The sequence below is a fragment of the Salvelinus namaycush genome, chromosome 28 (assembly GCF_016432855.1).
Source record: "Salvelinus namaycush isolate Seneca chromosome 28, SaNama_1.0, whole genome shotgun sequence".
Classification (NCBI taxonomy): Eukaryota; Metazoa; Chordata; class Actinopteri; order Salmoniformes; family Salmonidae; genus Salvelinus; species Salvelinus namaycush.
Window position 1 is genome coordinate 24649943 of NC_052334.1, and position 24415 is coordinate 24674357.

Below are 24415 nucleotides of genomic sequence, written 5' to 3' on the forward strand. Positions count from 1 at the left end.
TATTACTTGACATGTTGTTGTTCTACCAGTAGTTTTACAGCGTACAGTTCTCTAACTGTACCTGGGATGGACGAAAATATATAAACTATAAATGGCTTGGATGAATCTCTATATAAAATTGTCTGTTGTAAGAGTGAAATGGAAAGTCAGAGAGAGAGTGATGGGGATGGATGTAGAGATAAAAGAGAAAGGCAAAAGTGTTGAGGATCTTTGTCTTCAGGGTCCTTTTGGACAGGCTGAGAACTCGATGTACTCTTCATTCTGAAACACAGAAGGAGAAAGAGTTCAAAGTTGAATCTGGAGCAGTGCTATAATACAAAGAGCAGCGGCGATAACGTCAAAGGAATGCTGGTTTTGCAATCTCTGCTACTAATCCACATACTGCATCTCACAGGAAATGTTTGCAGGCACCAGGCTGTCATCACACCAGACATCACAGAGAGACATTCACAAAAGCCAGGCAGACTACCACACAGCAAGGTTTTGTGTCACAGTCTAATCGAACTCACCCAGGCAGCCATTTTATAAAAACACCTGTTCAAGCCAGGCTACGAGTGATACTCATGTAGATCACACAGCGATGCAACACATCACCATACATTGAAATGACAGACACAGGTGAGTCACAGCACAGAGTGAGGCATGACCACCAAGCAGAGGAGAACCCAAAGCACTAGCTGTGGCTATTCCAGTGTTACCTCAGAATTAGCTCATAATCAACATGGGGAAAACACAAAATCACAACATTTACCTCATCATTTTCATCAAACAGAGGCTGTAAGTAAGCAAAAAACATATCATTGAAACACATGATGAAGTTTAATGAAACTACGTCCCTATTATGTAGCCTGCATGGTTTTACTTTAAATATAGCCCATATTGAATCTAATATACAGAGCCATCGGAAAGTGCTCAGACCCCTTGACGTTATCCACATTTTGTTAGGTTACAGCCTTATTCCTCATTAATCTATACACAATACCCCATAACAACAAAGCAAAAACAGTTTGAAATGCTTGCTAATTGATTAAAAAATAATCAACTGAAATATCACATTTACATAAGTATTCAGACCCTTTACTCAGTACTTTGTTGAAGTATCTTTGGCAGCAATTACAGCCTTGAGTCTTCTTGGGTATGACGCTACAAGCTTGGCACACCTGTATTTGGGGAGTTTCTCTCACTCTTCTCTGCAGATCCTCTTAAGCACTGTCAGGTTAGATGGGGAGCGTAGCTGCAAAGCTATTTTCAGGTCTCTCCAGAGATGTTTCATGGTGTTCAAGTCCGGTCTTTGGCTGGGCCACTCAAGGACATTCAGAAACTTGTCCTGATGCCACTCCTGCGTTGTCTTGGCTGTGTGCTAAGGGTCGTTGTCCTGTTAGAAGGTGAACCTTCACCCCAGTCAGAGGTCCTGAGCATTCTGGAGCAGGTATTCATCAAGGATCTCTTTGTACTTTGATCCGTTCAGCTTTGCCTTGATCCTGAATAGTCTCCCAGTCCCTGAAAAACTACCAGTAGTTTTAACTAGTCTGGGTGGGTTACCTTTACTGTACACATCCTTTACTATCCATGTTACATAACTAGTCTGGGTTACCTTTACTGTACACATCCTTTACTATCCATGTTACATAACTAGTCTGGGTTACCTTTACTGTACACATCCTTTACTATCCATGTTACATAACTAGTCTGGGTTACCTTTACTGTACACATCCTTTACTATCCATGTTACATAACTAGTCTGGGTGGGTTACCTTTACTGTACACATCCTTTACTATCCATGTTACATAACTAGTCTGGGTGGGTTACCTTTACTGTACACATCCTTTACTATCCATGTTACATAACTAGTCTGGGTGGGTTACCTTTACTGTACACATCCTTTACTATCCATGTTACATAACTAGTCTGGGTGGGTTACCTTTACTGTACACATCCTTTACTATCCATGTTACATAACTAGTCTGGGTGGGTTACCTTTACTGTACACATCCTTTACTATCCATGTTACATAACTAGTCTGGGTTACCTTTACTGTACACATCCTTTACTATCCATGTTACATAACTAGTCTGGGTGGGTTACCTTTACTGTACACATCCTTTACTATCCATGTTACATAACTGTTCTGGCTTACGTCACTGATGTGATCTTCCTGTCCGGGTTGGCGCCCCCTCGGGTTTGTGCCGTGGGGGAGATCTTCGTGGGCTATACTCAGCCTTGTGAGTGGGGGTGGGGTTATACACTGCCTGGTTGGCCCTGTCTGGGGGCATCGTCGGACGGGGCCACAGTGTCTCCCGACCTCTCCTGTCTCAGCCTCCAGTATCTATGCTGCAATAGTTTGTGTCGGGGGCTAGTGTCAGTCTTTTATCTGGTGTAATTCTCCTGTCTTAGAAGGTGTCCTGTGTGAATTTAAGTATGTTCCCTCTAATTCTCTCTCTCTCCCTCTCCCTCCGGAGGACCTGAGCCCTGGAACATTGCATCAGGACTACCTGGCCTGATGACACCTTGCTGTCCCCAGTCCACCTGGTCGTACTGCTGCTCCAGTTTCAACTGTTTTGCCTGCGGCTATGGAACCCTGACCTGTTCACCGGACGTGCTACCTGTCCCAGACGTGCTGTTTTCGACTCTCTCACTCTACCGTACCTGCGTCTCGAACCCTAAATGCTCGGTCATGAAAGCCAACTGAAATTTACTCCTGAGGTGCTGACCTGTTGCACCCTCTACAACCACTGTGATTATTATTATTTGACCCTGCTGGTCATCTATGAACGTTTGAACATCTTGGCCATGTACTGTTATAATCTTCACCCGGCACAGCCAGAAGAGGACTGGCCACCCCTCAGAGCCTGGTTCCTCTCTAGGTTTCTTCCTAGGTTCTGGACTTTCTAGGGAGTTTTTCCCAGCCACAGTGCTTCTACACCTGCATTGCTTGCTGTTTGGGGTTTTAGGCTGGGTTTCTGTACAGCACTTTGTGACATCTGCTGATGTAAAAAGGGCTTTATAAATACATTTGATTGATTTGATTGACTGAACCCCTCCCTCTGTAACTGGATCCTGGACTTCCTGACTGGCCTGCACCAGGTGGTGAGGGTAGGCAAATACACCTCCGCCATGCTGACCCTCAACACGGTGGCCCCTCAGGGGTGTATGATTAGTGCGTGGCTACGCATGACTCCAACACCATCATCAAGTTTGCTGACAACATGACGGTGGTAGGCCTGATCACCGACGGCGATGAGACAGCCAACAGGGAGGAGGTCAGAGACTTGGTTGTGTGGTGCCATGACAACAACCTCTCCTTCAACGTCAGTAAGACCAATCGTGGACTATAAGAGAAAGAGGGGAGAGCACATCACCATCCACATCGACAGGGCTGTTGTGGAGAGGGTTGAGAGCTTCAAGTTCCTTGGCTTCCACATCACTAAGGACTTAACATGGTCCACACACACCCGCATAGTCGTGAAGAGGGCACGGCAGCGCCTTTTCTCACTCAGGAGGCTGAAAAGATTTGGCATGGGTCCTCGGATCCTCAAAAAGTCATACAGCTGCACCATCGAGAGCATCTTGACTGGCTGCATCACCGCTTGGATTGGCAAATGGACCACCCTTCACCGTAAAGCGCTACAGAGGGTGGTGCGGACAGCCCAGTACATCACTCAGGGCCAAGCTCCCTGCCATCCAGGACCTCTATATCAGGCAGTGTCAGAGAAAGGCCCGAAAAAATGCTGAAGCCATAGACTGTTCACTCTGCTACTGTCCAACACCCGAAGCCCGAACTATCTGTACTGTCTATCTTGCACTGACCCTACACACACACTCATTGTTTTGTACTGAGTGTACAAAACATTAGGATCACTCTTTCAATGACAGGCTGACCAGGTGAATCCAGGTGAAAGCTATGATCCCTTATTGATCCCTTATCATCACCTGTTAAATCCACTTCAATCAGTGTAGAAGGGGGGGAGACCGGTTAAAGAAGGATTTTTAAGCCTTGAGACATGGATTGTGTATGTGTGCCATTCAGAGGGTGAATAGGCAAGACATAAGATTTAAGTGCCTTTGAACGGGGTATGGTAGTAGGTGCCTGGCGCACCGGTTTGAGTGTGTCAAGAACTGGAACGCTGCTGGGTTTTTCACACTCAGTAGTTTCCTGTGTGTATCAAGAATGGTCCACCAACCAAAGGACATCCAGCCAACTTGACAACTGTGCGAATGCATTGGAGTCAACATGTACTCTGTCCTGATGCCTAGTCACTTCACCTTGAATTCATGTACATATCTACCTGAAATACCTCGTACCCCTGCACATTGATCTCGTACACCCTGCATATCAAATCAAATCAAGTTTATTTTATATAGCCCTTCGTACATCTCGAAGTATCTCGAAGTGCTGTACAGAAACCCAGCCTAAAACCCCAAACAGCAAGCAATGCAGGTGTAGAAGCACGGTGGCTGGGAAAAACTCCCTAGAAAGGCCAAAACCTAGGAAGAAACCTAGAGAGGAACCAGGCTATGAGGGGTGGCCAGTCCTCTTCTGGCTGTGCCGGGTGGAGATTATAACAGAACATGGCCAAGATGTTCAAAATGTTCATAAATGACCAGCATGGTCAAATAATAATCAGGAATAAATGTCAGTTGGCTTTTCATAGCCGATCATTAAGAGTTGAAAACAGCAGGTCTGGGACAGGTAGCACGCCCGGTGGACAGGTCAGGGTTCCATAACCGCAGGCAGAACAGTTGAAACTGGAACAGCAGCAAGGCCAGGTGGACTGGGGACAGCAAGGAGTCATCATGCCCGGTCGTCCTGACGCATGGTCCTAGGGCTCAGGTCCTCCGAGAGAGAGAAAGAAAGAGAGAAGGAGAGAATTAGAGAAAGCATACTTAAATTCACACAGGACACTGGATAAGACAGGAGAAGTACTCCAGATATAACCAACTGACCCTAGCCCCCCGACACATAAACTACTGCAGCATAAATACTGGAGGCTGAGACAGGAGGGGTCAGGAGACACTGTGGCCCCATCCGATGATACCCCCGGACAGGGCCAAACAAGAAGGATATAACCCCACCCACTTTGCCAAAGCACAGCCCCCGCACCACTAGAGGGATATCTTCAACCACCAACTTACAATCCTGAGACAAGGCCGAGTATAGCCCACAAAGATCTCCACCACAGCACAAACCAAGGGGGGGCGCCAACCCAGACAGGAAGATCACGTCAGTAACTCAACCCACTCAAGTGACGCACCCCTCCTAGGGACGGCATGAAAGAGCACCAGTAAGTCAGTGACTCAGCCCCTGTAATAGGGTTATCGGCAGAGAATCCCAGTGGAGAGAGGGGAACCGGCCAGGCAGAGACAGCAAGGGCTCCATTCTTGAATATTTTATTTTATTCCTTGTGTTAAGACTTCATTTTAACTCTGCATTATTGGGAAGGGCTCGTAAGCAAACATTTCACAGTAAAGTCTACACCAGTTGTATTCAGCACATGTGATAAAAAATATTTGCAGGGAACACAATATATGGTCTAAACTTGGCATATAAGTTTCTCACTTATGGGTGGCACAAATTGGAATATGGGGGAGGGGAATGGGCAGGGTATATGCAAATTAAATACTGTAGCATTTTATGTGGGACCTTAACCGTACCCATCCTTTACTACCCATGTTTGTAAATGGGAGAGAGGCTCCCAGTCCCGAACTCACCACATCCATGGGCGTCTTCCCGTCGTAGCCTCGTATGTTCAGGTCTCCCCCGGCCAGGTGCCACATTTCCAGGCCCTCGATGTCAGCATTGGATGCCAGACTTTAACACATCAAACACCACCAGTGAATTCACTTGGAGGGTTCCTATTCAAGTGGTTTCATGATAAAGGGACTAAAACAACCAGATATCTACAGTAATAATAACATCAGGGTTTATTGTATAATCACACTGATCGATTATGAAAAGGACTATGAGTATGCTTGTTCGCTTCCAGTGAAAGACAAAATCTCTCCCACTCTTTTTTCTAAAAGTGAGGACACCAGCCAGGCAGAGCAGTTCAGGGTTCTGTGGTGATGACGTTTGGATGCTGCAGTGGTCCAGAGCTATGCTGTCAGGGAGCATTTCAAGTTTTTATGTAAGACAACTTGGACAACTGGTCGTACCTGCACAAACTATGTAGGATGGGTCTTCGGGCAATGCATGTGTGAGAAAGTTCTGTGTGTGTGTGAGAAAGTTCTGTGTGTGTGTGTGTGTGTGTGTGTGTGTGTGTGTGTGTGTGTGTGTGTGTGTGTGTGTGTGTGTGTGTGTGTGTGTCTCACCTGTACAGCTCTGCGCCTGCATCCTTCAGCTCATCGCTGGAGAAACGGGCTCCTGTCTCTCTCAGCAACTTCACCACCTCTTTGTGTCTGGATGGACAGAGAGATGGACAGACAGACACAGAGATATGAGAAACAGTTTAAGTACAGATGCTATATACAGTGTACTACAATCAAGGAAAAGATGACACGTGCAAAGCAGAATCAAGCTCACAGTGCGAGTCAGAGATCAGTGAAACTGAGACCATTAGGTGGAACACTAGTGATCCATCATTGTTTGAGCTATGACTGCAATGTGCATTAGTCATTTTTCTAGCAAGTTCTCATAGTCTCTGTTGACAGTGACAAGTTGTGGCACTGTGACTGGGTGCTAAACAAGTAGGGACAAGTTCCGAACACCCCCACAGTTAACCACCCACACATGGGGCCTGAGCAGAACGTCTCAGCAGCTCCAAGGATGCACTACACAGTGGTGGAGACAAAAGGCACAGCTCCATGGCCAGAACCAGGGACTTTCATAGAATTTAAACTAAGAACATCCATCAAATATTTAAGAGGTTAAATGCACACACTACGGTATGTGTTGGTCATGCACGTCTAGCTCTACTTTGAGATAGGTTTTGGCCATAGAGACAGTGGCAAGCCATAGAAACAGTGGCAAGCCAAGGCTAATGTATTTCAGTCCTTTTGCTAGAGACAAGGGACCGTTTCTGTCATCCATGAAGCTGTGGACAGGCAGGTAAGACTGGTTCAGGACGCTACCCTTCGCTGTACTGTGTTTCCATCCTTATATGGTCATCGGGAAGGAACAATAGTTGGCTTTTGAAATGTGGTTTAAACTTAGGAGGAAATGGCATAAAGCCTAAAAACGAAAAAAAATCTGTCTGAAATAAAATTGATATTTATTTCAAGTAACTCTTACAAAATGGAACATATTGCATTATCACAAAGACCTGTAACAAAACAGAGATTTTGACAGTGTAAGAGAGACAGAATGGGATATGGCTATTTCCCCAACCAAGCGTCGGAGGTTACTTATGCTACCAGGTTGAAGATCCCACTCTGCAACCCTCAGCCCTTCAGTACCAAGACAACATGGGCTTGTCTGTGCCTGCCCTGCCAACGGTTTACATCCACCTCTCTCAATGCTCGTTCACACACACACACACACACATTTCTCCTTGAGGCACCCACAGCATGATACTAAACACTGCAGCCTTGAATGTCTTACATTCCCCAAAGAAATGATATGAGCACACAACAATGTCAATGAATGATTAAAAAAAACATGAAAATAATAACAATTTGGGGTAAAAATGAATACTGGAGGTATTAGAAGATTACAATTAGCCCAATTGGCAGCTAATTATTGTGGTGGCCTTTAAACTCCATTAGGACTCTTCCTCTGGTTTCAACCCCCATCTGAGAGCCCCAGTAGCAGTCATTCCCTCCTGGATATGATAGTCATTTAGCAGGCCCAGACTCCCTGCCTCAGACACTGTAATGAGCTGCCGTCTAACTGCCTGCTGCTTGTACACCATTCGCTCTAAAGACTGCCATGGAAATATAAGGAGGTTGTTAATGGCCAACAGGGGATTTCAAATGTCCCACTTAATTCTGTGTGAATGATATCATTACTGTGTGATGCACACACCACTCCCTGGGCAAATAGAAGAAATCAGTTAGAATTGGCTACTGGGGGCTTGAATCATAAGGGATGGGTGAACATCTATTGTAGAGGCAAAGCTGTTAAGGACATATCACACTCCATTCCCCCAACCTCCCAATGCCATCCCTCTATTCCTCAATGCCCCCCCCCCCCCCAATAAATGTAAAGCTATTGTCTTGGCCCACGTTAGCTCATTCCTACCTGAAATGCACAGCGTTGCGCAGGGGTGTGTCCCCATTGCAATCTTTGGCATGGACGGTGGCTCCCTGGTCCAGTAGATACTGCACCCCTTTGAGGTGGCCCTCACTGGTAGCGATGTGCAGAGGGGTGCGTCCATCATAGCCCCCAGACTCAGGTTACTGCCCTGATGACAAGAAACGCATCACATACTGTAGATTACGTTGTGATGATACCACGGTGTATATAAAACAGTGTATTGAGGTATCAAACCCATGTAGTGTATGTTGTGCTACACATGTACCTGGAGCATACCTTTCTGAATGGTGACAGTGGCTGTGTCCGAATAGCTGTAATTGTGTTCTAAATAGTAGGCCTTTTGGGTATGCAAAAATAGAACGTTTGATGGTATGTGAAATTTCACATTTGAGAATGCTTAAATGCCAGGTCATACTAATTTCGTCATTTCGGCTAGTAGAATTTGCTGCACACTATTGAGGAAGATAATCATCTTTCCAGACCCACGTGTGTTTGACAGCAAGCAGCTGATAATCATATAAGTGATTATAAAAAAGGAACGAATGGCGGGAATCAACGTAATTGCGCATTAGATGACGCATTCTAAGTATGAATGAGCCTAGTGTGTTGATATTTGTTGCTTACTGCATTCGTTTTCACTAAACAGTATTGCTAAATAGTATGCAGTACGATTAGTACACAGCATGTCGTTTTAGTAAGTAGTAGGGAAGACAGATTTCGGACACGGTCAGTTCCATCTTGAATTGATAGACATTTTTAAAAGAGTAGCCAACCCATTCCTCTACTCATACTGAAATATAACCCCAATAAAATAAGCTCCCAAAGACCAAAATAAGTGGGTTATTTCAAATGAAATTGACAGGAAACACTAGGCAATCATCCTCATGTCAAAAGTTAACTGCAAAGGAGACCATATCAAAATCAATCTTTACATCTAACACAATATGACTACTGAGGTTCCAGTCGGTTATCTCATGAAACTCAATCTTTGGTATGCACTGCACTGACAGGTTCAACCAGATGGACCGTGGGACTAAGGGAGTAATAAAATGACACACATTTGACAGTGCATTGTCTGTGTTATCAGTCTGGGAACATGCGTGTCCTAGAACACTAACAACATATGGACTGAACTCTGTCCTACTGAGAGTAAACATGTAGTTAGTTAGAACATGCATGTTTTCTACTCTCCCCTCCTTATAAAATATGAGGTTGTTGCAGTGATTATTTTTACTAACAGACATTATGACGGGTTGTATTTAAATAACTGTTCCTCACCATCTCCTTTAAGGCATCTAAGGCCCCCACGTCTCCAATCTTAGAAGCAGCACAAGCTAAGGTGGGGGTCAAGGCATCCCTTATGGCTTGAAGCTCCTGGAAACATCAGTAGAGAAACATCATGCCAATACAAAGGCTGACAATCATCAGGAAATTAATGTTTTATGTAATGTGTTATGAGTGATATAAAAAAATACACTATAAAGTTGGATTCAACATATTTTTTTCAAAATGTGTTGTGACATTGTGACATTGTTCCCCTTAGCGCTGGGCAGTGCAGCGACTGGAGAAAGTAGTTTTTTGTACTTCAATGGGAGCTCTGTCCTCTCAGATAAGCCAGAGCCTGATAAAAACCTGTTAGGTGGAAGGTAACCCTGCAGTCTCAGTGGTGGTGACAGTGTGATGTGGCCTCACCTTCTTACTATTGATGCTCAGGGACTTGGCGATGATCTGAATGAAGCGACTGTCACTCAGAGTGAGCTTGGCCCCCTGCAGGTTACCGATCATCTCCCCCCGCAGGTTCTGACTCAGCATCTGGACACATAACACACAGACAGCACAACACAGACACAGTCAGGGCAACACAGACAGCACAACACAGACACAGTCAGGGCAACACAGACAGCACAACACACAGACAGGGAAACATAGACAGCACAACACACAGACAGGGAAACATAGACAGCACAACATACAGACAGGGAAACACAGACAGCACAACATACAGACAGGGAAACACAGACAGCACAACACACAGACAGGGAAACATAGACAGCACAACATACAGACAGGGAAACACAGACAGGGAAACAAACAGAAAGGGCAACACAGACAGCACAACACGCAGACACAGTCAGAGCAACACAGACAGCACAACACAGACAGCACAACACACAGACACAGTCAGAGCAACACAGACAGCACAACACACAGACAGGGAAACACAGACAGCACAACACACAGACAGGAAAACACAGACAGCACAACAAACAGAAAGGGCAACACAGACAGCACAACACACAGACACAGTCAGAGCAACACAGACAGCACAACACACAGACACAGTCAGGGCAACACAGACAGCACAACAAACAGAAAGGGCAACACAGACAGCACAACACACAGACACAGTCAGGGCAACACAGACAGCACAACACACAGACAGGGAAACATAGACAGCACAACATACAGACAGGGAAACACAGACAGCACAACATACAGACAGGGAAACACAGACAGCACAACACACAGACAGGGAAACATAGACAGCACAACATACAGACAGGGAAACACAGACAGGGAAACAAACAGAAAGGGCAACACAGACAGCACAACACGCAGACACAGTCAGAGCAACACAGACAGCACAACACAGACAGCACAACACACAGACACAGTCAGAGCAACACAGACAGCACAACACACAGACAGGGAAACACAGACAGCACAACACACAGACAGGAAAACACCGACAGCACAACAAACAGAAAGGGCAACACAGACAGCACAACACACAGACACAGTCAGAGCAACACAGACAGCACAACACACAGACACAGTCAGGGCAACACAGACAGCACAACAAACAGAAAGGGCAACACAGACAGCACAACACACAGACACAGTCAGGGCAACACAGACAGCACAACACACAGACACAGTCAAGCATGATCAAAGATGTCATCAGCTTGTCACTTCTATGATCCTTTTATCTCCATGTGAATCAACTCTGATATCTACTTCTCTTTACACTCTAATGTGATATTTGTTTCATACATAGGACTCAGACATGCCACTAGGGTTGGGCTTCAGAATTCTCTCTACAAGGGGCCAACATTGTGTAGGGATTGAAGGACTGTGCGTTTAGACTATGAATCCTAATGTCCTCTTGGCCTCTATGTTTAGCTCCTTCCTGGCCAGCACGTAGGACAGCTTGCAGAGTGCAGCCTCAGAAGTCATGTCACTGGCTGCCACCAGCCCTGCATCACTCAGGACCTGAGGAGACCAGGAAGACATGTTAAGAACACACATCCATCCACATCATACTCTCCCATTAAACATACATGGTCTTCTGGTCTACCATTCTGGTGGCGTATGATGTGGTAACAGAACCCCTCAGACACTGGGTGCAGTTAACAATGATCACGCCCCTCTCTGTGGTATTCCGGAACTCCTTCAGCAGGTCAGCTTGGTTGTCAGGGGCGTTACCACTACCATACGTCTCCAGGACGACGCCCTCCATGGGCACCTGCAGGAAGGACTTCACCTGTAGAGAAAGAGAGAGCGAGAAGATAGGCCATTTTAGTCTGGCTGGTAGGAAAAGAGAGGGAGAGAAGTGTACAGAGCAAGCTAGGATAGGGTTTAACAATAGGCCCAGACTTTACCAGCCCCCCCCCCCCTCCCCCAGCCCATCTGGTGCCCATGCCACCCAGGCTGTCTCTCAGTCTCAGGGTGATTCACTGGCTCTAGGAAAGCTCTTTACCACACCAGCCCTGGCATCTGGAGAGGAGACGGCTCAATTGGCCAGGCATGGGGAACCATTAACATCAAGGTGCTAAGAGACAGCGTCATTTCACCTGGCAACCCTTGAACCTTAGACCTAACTTGTGCAGGCAGGGAAATATAGCAAGAGCTGGGCATAGCCCCAAATCTTCCATTGGATTTTGGATCAAGCCTCTAGCTAGCCAAAAATGTGTGCAACACAGATTCCTAAATAACCCCCATGATGGCAGAGACCGTGGAAGGCAGAGGAGAGCCTGATGCATAGTCAAAAAAGAAGCAAGTGATTAAAACAGATGAAAAAGCAACATGGCAGAGGGACCAGATTGAGACAGTAAAGTCATCCTCCCCTCAGTCTGTAAATAGGGAGGTGTATCTAAGTGTTTAAATGTCGGTGCCACTACCCTCGTCTTTAGTGGGTAATTGGACATGCCCCATAACCCTGTCTCATTTTTCACTGGGCTAAGTGCTGCTGGCAACCCCAGAGCAGATCCTGGCTGTATGCAGACCACTTGGAACACCCACATGATGGTGGCTTGTCAGAAAACAAAGTAGGGCCTTCATGAGAGGATACACCACAACATAGCTGCAATGAAGACTTTTAGATGAAGGTGGCTCCAAATGGGCTGATTTAGTCTTTCTACAACCGGATATTACTATACTGAACAAGAATATAAACCCAACATGTAAAGTGTTGGTCCCATGTTTCATGAGCTGAAATAAAAGATCCCAAACATTTTCCATATGCACAAAAAGCTTATTTCTCTCAAATTTCTGGAACAAATTTGTTTACATCCCTGTTCTCCTTTGTTAAGATAATCCATCCACCTGACAGGTGTGGCTTATCAAGAAGCTGATTAAACAGCATGGCCATTACACAGATGCACCTTGTGCTGGGGTCATTAAAAGGCCACTCTAAAATGTGCAGTTTTGTCACACAACACAAAGTCACAGATGTCTCAAGTTGAGGGAGAGTGCAATTGTCATGCTGACTGCAGGAATGTAGACCCACGTTACGGTTCATCTGAGTGCTCACTTTGAACCGTACGGTTGTGTTCGCCCTCAATATCGTGTCCCAGTTAACTGCAGGGGAGAGGGAGAGAGTTCAGTGAAAACATCCATCTATCGGCCACGTCAAAGATTTGACTTGATATAGATACACTATGAGCACATAACAGGACAGAGCCAGTATGATACCCCTTGATTACTTCAGATCTGACCAGAGGAGGCAGGTTAGGAGACTTGAAAGCATTGAAACTCCCAGAGTCCACCTTGGTCACACGGTTCCCTCGGTACAGCTTGTGATTGAAATACACACACACCTAGAGAGAAACAGATGGGGAACGAATGAAACCTCAGAAGAGATAATACTATGGGTGTAGTATATATACAGTGGCAAGAAAAAGTATGTGAATTTATGCATAAATTAGTCATAAAATTTGATCTGATCTTAGTCACAGCAATAGACAAACACAGTGTGCTTCAACTAATAACACACAAATTATTGAATACATCATTTAAACATTCACAGTGTAGGTTGGAAAAAGTATGTGAACCCCTAGGCTAATGACTTTTCCAAAAGCTAATTGGAGTCAGTAGTCAGCTAACCTGGAGTCCAATCAATGAGACAAGATTGGAGATGTTGGTTAGAGCTGCCCTGCCCTATAAAAAAAAAACTCACAAAATTTGAGTTTGCTATTCACAAGAAGCATTGCCTGATGTGAACCATGCCTCGAACAAAAGAGATCTCAGAAGACCTACGATTAAGAATTGTTGATTTGCATAAAGCTGGAAAGGGTTACAAAAGTATCCCTAAAGGCATTGATGTTCATTAGTCCACAGTAAGACAAATTGTCTATAAATGCAGAAAGTTGAGCATTGTTGCTATTCCCCCTGGGAGTGGCCGTCTTGCAAAGATGACTGCAAGAGCACAGTGCAGAATGCTCAATGAGGTTAAAAGAAGAATCCTAGAGTGTCAGCTAAAGACTTACAGAAATCTCTGGAACATGCTAACATCTCTGTTGAAGAGTCTACGACATGTAAAACATTAAATAAGAATGATGTTCATGGGAGGACACCATGGAAGAAGACACTGCTGTCCAAAAAAGTTGAAGTTGAAGTTGAAGTCTGAAGTTCGCTAAAGAGCACCTGGATGTTCCACAGCGCTTCTGGCAAAATATTCTGTGGACAGATTAAACTACAGTTGAGTTGTTTGGAAGGAACACACAACACTATGTGTGGAGAAAAAAGGCACAGCACACCAACAGTATGGGGGAAGTATGGTGGAGGGAACATCATGGTTTGGGGCTGCTTTGCTGCCTCAGGGCCTGGACAGCTTGCTGTCATCGACGGAAAAATGTATTCCCAAGTTAATCAAGACATTTTTCAGGAGAATGTAAGGCTCTCTGTCTGCCAATTGAAGCTCAACAGAAGTTGGGTGATGCAATAGGACAACGACCCAAAACACAGAAGTAAATCAACAACAGAATGGCTTCAACAGAAGAAAATACGCCTTCTGGAGTGGCCCAGTCAGAGTCCTGACCTCAACCCGATTTAAAATGCTGTGGCATGACCTCAAGAGAGCAGTTCACCCCAGACATCCTAAGAATATTGCTGAACTGAAACAGTTTTGTAAAGATGAATGGTCCAAAATTCCTCCTGACAGTTGTGCAGGTCTGATCCGCAACTACAGAAAACATTTGGTTGAGTTTATTGCTGCCAAAGGAGGGTCAACCAGTTATTAAATCCAAGGGTTCACATACTTTTCCCACCCTGCACTGTGAATGTTTACACGGTGTGTTCAATAAAGACATGAAAACGTATAATTGTTTGTGTGTTATTAGTTTAAGCAGACTGTGTTTGTCTATTGTTGTGACTTAGATGAAGATCAGATCAAATTTTATGACCAATTTATGCAGAAATCCAGGTAATTCCAAAGGGTTCACATACTTTTTCTTGCCACTGTATATATTCCCTTCAACAGACACAATGCTAAGGTAAATTAGCGCTTGGCTATTTTGTGCTATTGATTTAACAGAGCATGTGACAGAGCCATTGATTAAACACAATTACAACTACATTTTCCTCATACCTTCATTTAAAATGTATCAATCCATCTTTATTGATAGCAGCACATTCTCTAGATACATCATTCGTTAAAGGCCCCAGAGAGTGTGTACGTTTGTTATTCCGCGACTCTTAAAGACAAACACCCTTTGACACAACTCTGAAGTCTCATCTGGCAGTTTCAGGTTAGGTCCTGTATTGCGACACTCGCACATTCTCATGCTTTACTGAACAGTCTTGTTAAACAAGAGGTTTAAGGCTTTTGGTGCCTATTGTCTGACAACATAGTTCATCCTCACAGCTTTATCAATCAGGTACAACATAGCCTCTACTATCTCAGTGGATTTGATTTATGTTGAAATTCGCATTAAGTTATATCACAAAAGCTCCAATCCACAGCAGCTTAAAAAGCTAGACAGACACACTTCAGCAAGATGAAAAATAATTTCAGTACAAAAGACATGCAACGGGGAATTAGTCTGATATAAATAATAGCAACTGGGAATTGAAGATTTCATTCATCAACACTTGATGATTGTGTGGCGCAGCGGTCTAAGGCACTTTGTTCTTAATTGACTTTCCTAGTTAAATAAAGGTTAAAATAAAATAAATTATTCAAAAACAGGTACAGGTGACTTGTAGGCAACTGAGCTACCAAGAAGCCTCCCTCCACTATTCACCTCAGGAATCGAAAACTGACCGGCGATCAGCAGTGACTCCAAGAGGTTGTTTCTTCCATCGTTCCTCAACTCATAGATCGGCACCTGCAAGAGGTCATATAAACAACATATCACGCTTCTGTTATCTTATCTTCATCAGGAAGTTCAGCCATAAGGATGGCAGGTGTACCTGGGAGCCGGTGAGGATGGCAGGTGTACCTGGGAGCCGGTGAGGATGGCAGGTGTACCTGGGAGCCGGTGAGGATGGCAGGTGTACCTGGGAGCCGGTGAGGATGGCAGGCTTCCCCAGGTGCTCACACATGAAGGACAGAGCAGATGCTGTGTAGGCCATGGTGTCCGTGCCGTGGAGGATGACAAAACCGTCATACTTCTCATAGTGTTTCTGGAACCAAGAGGCAATAGAGAGTACAGGATCAGACTTGAAGTTCCAAGGTCAAAATGTGTAGTCTACATCTTGCCACAAGCTTTTTGAAATGACTACTGTATTTATTACAAAAGCACCAGTACAGTACCACAAACAGCATGGTTACATAAAAAATTGTGATAACTGACTTTTACTTCAGGGAATGATTTGAGACTGTTGTATTATTGTAATACATTATGTTGTATCATAATGCATCTGCTTATGCATATGGTTAAAGTCAGGGTTATGGTTAGTGTTAGAGTGAGAAATGACAACACCAAGTACCTCAATGTCCTTCCCAATTGTAGACCAGTCATCTATGGTCATATTGCAAGAGTCCAGCAAAGGGCTGTACTCTAAAAAAGTGTACACTATCCTCTTATTCAGTTTTGACAGCCTGTGAAAAGGCACACGTTTACTTTGAGTCACAATCATCCAATAATAAACAAATCACAGAAAACACCCCGAAAGAAACACAGTGCATTTACAACCGAGCTGACTGTTTACACAGAGACACATAAACAATCAAGGTTAAGCAAATGAGGCGATCACATTTTTAAAAAAGGAAATCACTTTAGGGGGTCTTTGTCTTGGATGTTTTGTTTACTTTACAAAGGCAGTGCGACTTGGTTCTGTTTACATGAGAGAGGAACAGGCCGAGGTTAAAGAAAGGAAAAGAGTGAGACAAGCCTAGTCTACTTTATGAAGCGAGACAAAGTCTATTTGGTTGGGCCTTCTGTTTCAGCAGCAGGGGTCCCAAACCAGTTCCAAAGCGTGAGGTGTGAATTATGGACGTGTGATGGAGGGGGCATGGATTAGCTCATTTTAGAGGGGAAGGGGGAGACGCCCTGGGAAGCTTTGCTGTTTCTTCTGCTCAGTATGACACTGTATGGGGAGTTACTCATTTGAGGATGTTCTGAGGGGTGGTTGTTAGATGTGTGGAGGGGGGATGACTAGTTAGATCTCTGCGTCGCTTTAAAAAAGTGATGGGTTCATGTCTTAGCGAGACCCCATGTTCTAATTATAGGGTTAGTTGCTCCTGGCCTCCCATGCATATTAATGACTCCTCTAACCATGTTGTCCTAGCACCCTAATAAGATAGTGTGCCTCTGCTAAGCAGCTGTGAAAAGATTTTCAATTTAATCTCCCTTTTTAAGACACGGGACGGGACACGGCCACCCCCCACATTACCATAAGACAGCTAGAAACACGGATGGGGGGTGCACATCATCCCCTAGTTGGGGGTTCAATAGAACAGCAGGGGAATAGCAAGCTCACCCCTCAGCACCTAACCAGGGGCCTAAAGACACCACCCTAATTAGCCCTGGCTCCACACACAATCCTCAAACATATGTTGTTGATCATCTTAAAGCGATAGTGCCGCTGAAAACAATATTAAAATCACCAAGTATTAATTTATCTCCTGGTGTAGCCAACGGTGTGGCAGGGAAACAGGTATTAGCATACCGAGGGTAGGTTGCTGCCCCGTGGCCTAGCCTGCTGATGAGGAGCAGAGTATTGGGAAGGGAGAGGAGCAAACAGGAGTTTGAGGTAAAGGCTTCCCACAGAGAATTTCACTACCACTTTTCACTCGCAGCTTTTCAATAAATCAATAAACCAATTTCCTACTACACACATTTCAAAATTCAAGTAATGTTAGGATATAATGACATCAGCTTGCCAATTTTATTTCAAGTCCACTGCACATGCTCACTGCAAAGTGCAAACTAAATAATTCAGGCATTAGGGACATTTATTAGCAATGTTTAGTGACAGCTAGTTTGTGTTAATCAAACTGTGCTGCCACACAAAGGAACATAATGATGGTAATAATGAAAAAGAACCTCACAGAAGCAAGGAGGAAAGAGGATGATTGAATCAACTACTGAACTTAATGAGACTGATAAAATTATTTTTAGGGACGGAAGGTGATGTCCTATGAATCCCCTGTGAGACTGTTGAAGTGATCAGGGGGTGAGGAACAGAGGGCTAGGGAGGTGACACATTGCAGTTCTCCAAACAGACACTACCATGATCCAAGCAGGCACAGTGCCAGCAGCCCCTCCACACACATGCACATGCGCACACACAAACAGTCTCGCTCAGACTAGCTTGAAAAATACTGTGCTTGTGTAGTCCTCTTATCAGTCCCCTATAACCCAGCCCCATCCTGTCAGCCTTTATCTGTGGTCCAGAGCTGCTCTGAGTGGGTTTGAGGTTGAGGGGCTGAGCCCTGCATGTGTATCTGTATGGATTAGCGTGCAGGCAGACAGGGGCGCCCCCAATGGCCCCAACACTGCAGGCCAAGAGAGGAGAGGAGGCTGCTGGGAGGGATTTGACCCAAGGTTCCTTGGTCTGGGCTCAGCCTCCATCTGGAGGGGCGATAGTGGGCACCCCTCGGACCCGACCTGCCAGGACCCCATTCAGCAGAGGGCCCTCTCGCTGTTCCTGAACACACAGACCCAGACTACAAGGATGAAACACGCTTAACACAGATTAGCCTCACTCCCTGCAAGCGTGACACCAGCAACCCCTCGCAGGCCTATTCGCTCCCCGACAGCAGAAAGCTCCTGGGGATGCTTGGAGTATTACAGAAACATTGTGATAACTCGACTGTGCTGCACTGTTTTTAGCTAGAAATGAACCAATGAGATTACCTCTCTCTCTAGCGGGAGCGAAAACAAATGATCTGAAGAGATGGAATAAGGGCATAAGGTCAGGCAGCCGTGAAAACCACTACAGATATGCTGCTTCACAACTCCTTGCAGGTGTGTGCTCGTAGGATCACTCCCTGATAGATTCAAACACAGACACGACTGAGCAGCAAACTGTTCCTGCCAGGCACGTTTTGACACCAGGCGGGACGAATACAGAGGAATCAAACCACTCTCAGACACACAGCATAGCGTAGCGTAGTGTAGCGCAGGCATACAGTATGCTACCAGTACTATGGGACCCTTTTGATAGTTCATCAGCGTGGTGTGTCAGCATCCTGTCAAAACAACACAGAGAGTTTTAGAGTGACATGTTCCCAGGCATGTAGGGAATAGAAACGTGTGATATTATAGCCTGTAGGTCTACTGCTATGGAGGAGCCATACTGAACTGATTTTGGGGGAGGATCTCAACCTTTATCCTGACATGATATGCTGTACACTACAATGTGTTTTTTCAAGGAACCTTTTAAAAAGCCTTGTAGATTGAAAAAGCCTTGAAATCTGGCAATGTCTTGTCTTTGAATTTGAGAGTCAAATTAAGCAACAGTTCACACCCTGTTGTAAATCAGGGGTAAGAACTTTCAGCTATCTTCCTCTCCAAATTCACACAGGAATGTGCCTTTGTTTCACAGACATTTCCCACCGAAACTCTAACACATTCTAAAAGGTTATAAAGGAAATACTGTAACTAGAAAAGTATATACACTACATGTACAATGTCTCCATCCTTGACGTTGTGTATGAAATATGAAAAATGATGAAAGCATTTTTGTTAAGAGAGGGATGTGATCTTAGAAACTATAACAGGAAATTGTTTCTATAACTTTGTACAACTGAGTCGTCACCGCACCTTGAGTGAAGTCAGAGAGCGTGTCAGCGTCTCGAACTGCCCCTTTTGAATGAACTGCATAAAATGGTGGGTTAAGAATTAACATATCAGACCAGAGAGGCGTGTAGCTGCAGCTCACGTCCAAAGTGGTTTGAACTCTGAAATCTCAACACGAGGTAGAGACAATAACGTCACCTCCCGGAAAATCACTGGTACGGCTGATTAGCTGTCCTAAGTAAAATATCTAGAAAGGTGAATTTAAGTGGGACCATTCTACTACTCTTCTCAAATCACCTTAGTACACTACTCTCATCACCCAATGGGAACCATCGACACGGCTGGCTAGCCTATCTTCAAAGAGGCAGCTTCAGGAGTGAATGGAAAGTAGAATAAACTGTAGTTCTGTTCAGGACTACACGACAAGTCACCGGATACCGAACGACGGCAGAGAACAACAGTAGAAGAGACGAGTGGGGACCCCTTTTGGACAATCAGAGCCTTACAAGCGTGCCGCGGAAAGGCCTAACACCCTTTTTAAGAAGGCCTAGTTCCGACAGCGATACACAGCGATTTCTTACTCCAAATGGGCGGCGGTTCGTGTGCAAAGTATATGATTACTGTGAGAGTAGTTTCTAAAATATACCAACGATAAGTGTCTCTTTCTTTCTCTCTCTCCATCTCTATTGTGTCAGTCTGCTAGGGACCTGTTTCTAATGTATTAAGTCTGTATGTTTATCCTGTGTTATCATTTAGTTAGCTAGTAAATAAATAATTAAACCAATGTGTACTACTGAATCATAAGTAAGGCTGGATTTTTTGCAGATGCAGGAGGTTACAACTGTTCATAATGATGATATGATACAAGATTATGATTAATACGTTGACTGTTTTATGGATGTGATAGGTAAAGACCTTTAGAGTTTAATTCAGGAGATGGTAACTCTTTTAAACAACCGCTCTCATGGTGCCCCAAATCCTAATGAGTTAATTGTTACATGATTCATTTAATCAGGTAACAATTAAATATATTTAGTTGATTAGATAAATATCAGTCATCAGATGAATGAAAATAAAGTCACAACAATACAATAGTCTCCTGTGTAAAGAAATGGTAAGGGCGTAAACATTTATGTATCGGTAGTAGCGGTAGGTAGAGGTTCATATATTTCTATAAGAGCAGATATAACTACTATTAGCCTAGTATGTTAGTCTTTTATTATCTGTATCAAACTCCAAGCTCTCCATCTGAAGTTTGTCAGTCAAATAGCACAAGGCTACAATAGTCTAAATCTACAGTGATGAGCTGTTATATGGAGGTCAAACAGTACTCTTTTCACAGTTTGAATGATTGTACACTGTACGAAGATTGTAAAATAAAGTAAAACATCTCAACATTTAACTAGCCAATATATTAATAACAGCGAAGGCAAAGTAAAAAGACTAAACAGAAATAGGGATAGAAGGCTGCAGAGGAGCCCTGGAGAGGAATGAGGTGAAGGGAGAGGTGGAGCCAGGAGAGAGGTGGAGTGCATGGGTGACTTACGGCAGGACCAGGGTGTTCTTCTGTGGGCTACTCGTGCTGTAGTATTCGTACATACGGGACTGCAGAGCATACTCCTCATCATGGAGGATGAGAAGCTTTCGCAGGGCCTTCACAAACGAATTAGGCTCTGGGGACAGCACTGTATGCGAGACAGAGAAACAGAGTTGAGAAGGTGATGTTACCATTAGAGTACGGAGCAACAAATCAGTCAGAGTTCAGGTAGCGTGAGCTCAACAACAGCCTATATAGATCTGAGTCTGATGTTTATTTTGTAAAGAGAGGACTCTGACATAGCCTAGGGACCTTGGGTTCGAGAGTGTAGCAATATGGTAGAGTCTAGGGCCGGGAAGATACCAGTATCGCGATATTCGTTAGTATCGTGGCAAGGAAACAAAACACGAAGTAGATGTAACTTCTTTAGGAAAACAGCCCTAATGTTGGAAACAAAACACAAAGTAGATGTAACTTCTTTAGGAAATCAGCCCTAATGTTGGAAACAAAACACAAAGTAGATGTAACTTCTTTAGGAAATCACCCCTAATGTTGGAAACAAAACACGAAGTAGATGTAACTTCTTTAGGAAATCAGCCCTAATGTTGGAAACAAAACACGAAGTAGATGTAACTTCTTTAGGAAAACAGCCCTAATGTTGGAAACAAAACACGAAGTAGATGTAACTTCTTTAGGAAAACAGCCCTAATGTTGGAAACAAAAAATCATGTCACCCAGAGTCACATTTATTTATTTTCCAAGCTATAGCACAAAATATTTTACATACAGCAGGTTTTTAAAAGGACCAAAGCATGAAGACTACTTCGTGTTTTCATTTTTGCCATAGGAAGAAAATATGGCAATACTGGTATCGTCCCATTCTGTTATTGTCCAGGCCCTAGTAGAGTCTACTTTCTTGTTAATTAGGCAAGTCAAACAGAAAGACTACTTCAAGAGCATTTTTGCAATAACGCAAATAAATAAATAAAATGTGTAAGTAATCAAAAGTATTTTCAGGGGGCATTATCAGATTTACCATTCTCAGTTTATCATGCCTTGTGTTATACTCAACCCTAGTGGCAAACTTGAGAATCACCTTGATTTGAAAAGTAGGCTGTGTTAGAAAATGACTAATCATTCATGTATTGTGAAATAACTTATATAACTCATCATAGGACAACAGCCCACCAGAATATGCTAATGTAATAAACCAGGGACAGACCCCGGGTCTTCAATGGCAAATTAGTTACCAATGAGTGCCTTTCCCAATAAATGAGTTCCTAAAGTGGGAGAAGGATGCAGGCTGCGTGGTATGCTGGCACGTGACTGCTAATGCATTTTAATGGGAGAGATGAGGCAGGGCAGCTGAGAGGCATGAATCCTGAGTCAAGCCACTGGAATGAGACGGCTGACTAAAAGTGGACCGCCAGCTACTGTGGACTACCAGCCACTGTGGACCACCAGCCACTGGCTAGATGGAAAGATTGCATAAAGACAAAACTTTAGACTTCCAAACTGAGCCTTTGGAATGGTGTAATTATATAGTAGGCCCTATACCTAGAAACTATGGTCACATGAATTATGATGTAGTGTTTACTGTTTACTCCAAGTACCATCAACATCAGTGGATGCTGAATGAAATGAGAAGGGCTGGTCAGCCTAGAGCAGGGCTCCCCAACTGGTGGTCCGCAGGTGATTTATTTGGCCCCTCAAGTTTTCTTAGAAAATAGAAAACATCGCATACAAATGTAAGGAGGGTTAGAAATGTTTTAGTCAAATATTATATCCTTTTGGGCTTCTTGCGGTCAATTTGCAGTCTACAAATTCTTTGTAATTATGTTCCGGCCCCCTCACCATCCGCTCAAGAATAAAATCATCCTGCGGCTGAATCTAGTGGATGATCCTGGCGTAGACATACCCTTCATCAGACATTTTATCCAAAGTGCTTAACAGTTAACATTTGTCCTTGCCCCAAAAACAATGCTTAATTCTTTCCCATTTCAGGAAATTAATTATACAGAAATCAAAAGAAGAACAACTGGAATTGAAAAGATAAGCAGATATAAATGTTTCAGTGGTGTGTCACACTAGAAAAATACCTGGACAGTTTGGGTTGTTTACATCAACAAAAATCTTGATTTATCTTTGTAAAGGTGTGTGGATGAAAGATCCTAATTCAGCTGATCTTGTACTCTGGAATTAATATGCAAGACTGACAAATGGCGATGGTGAACACATTCATTTAGGTCAACTGTGACAGATTGGACAGTTAACCAGTACTGAAGCATGATTTGGTCGTTTTGTACCCTCAACAAACATAATATTATGCTCTTTGATCCTGTTACCCTGTTACCCTGTTCTGTACGTCATAGCTAGTTATTCATTAGTTTAACGTTAGGGCAGTAGACATCCATCCACATGTGTTTTCAAATTAATTTTACAATGGGGAAGGAAGTGAGTTGAAACTAAGCATATGTGGACAAACATGATTTTCAGGATTTAGATTTTCAAGGTGCAATGTATGTTGCAAGAAGTTCACAGGACATTAAGCATTTTGTTACAATGTAACCCGAGAACACAAGGCATTAAGCAGGCGAAAGAAATCTCATCACTGAATCTCTTGTTCCGTACTCAAGACCTCTAACTGCAAACCATGACAGATAAGTATGAGACCGAACGGAGCAAGTGCGACACTCATGTCTCCAGAATCAGGACTCTAAGCGCTCAAGTGGACTCTGCAATGCAGAAGAATATCACCCTTAGGTACCATCTGGAGGAATTCCAGAATGGTCACTCGCTACAGTGTGACAACCAACCAAGCAACCGGAGCCCGGTACTCAAAGGAGTGAAAACGATAGAAGGTTCAGACTTTGCCTCCCTCATGTGTCCCTCAGTCTTCACCTCTTGGCCATTCAGCACTGAGTGATATGGCGCCTCTTCGCCAACAAAGCCATAGCTTGGCTTCTCCTCTTGGCCTTTCGGACCCAATTTCCCACAGAATGAAGCCAACCATCTCCACCCGCTTGGTGCGGAACAACCTTGACCAACTCGTTAAACATTTCCCAACCTTTGAAACCTTTCCAGGTTAGCCAAATGATAGTGAGACGTTCCTAGCTGACATAGAGGACGCATTGGGTGGCTACCCGAATGCTACGGGTTCTAACAGGGTTTACCTGTTGAAGCGAATGTCAAATAGACACGTGACAAGGTTAATTCGT

At 44.1% G+C, this 24415-nt stretch overlaps 1 pseudogene; it reads right to left on the reverse strand.

Annotated features, from left to right (window-relative positions):
* Positions 1 to 216: 216 nt before the first annotated feature.
* LOC120023284 lies at positions 217 to 23439 on the reverse strand (annotated as a pseudogene).
* Positions 23440 to 24415: the final 976 nt, after the last annotated feature.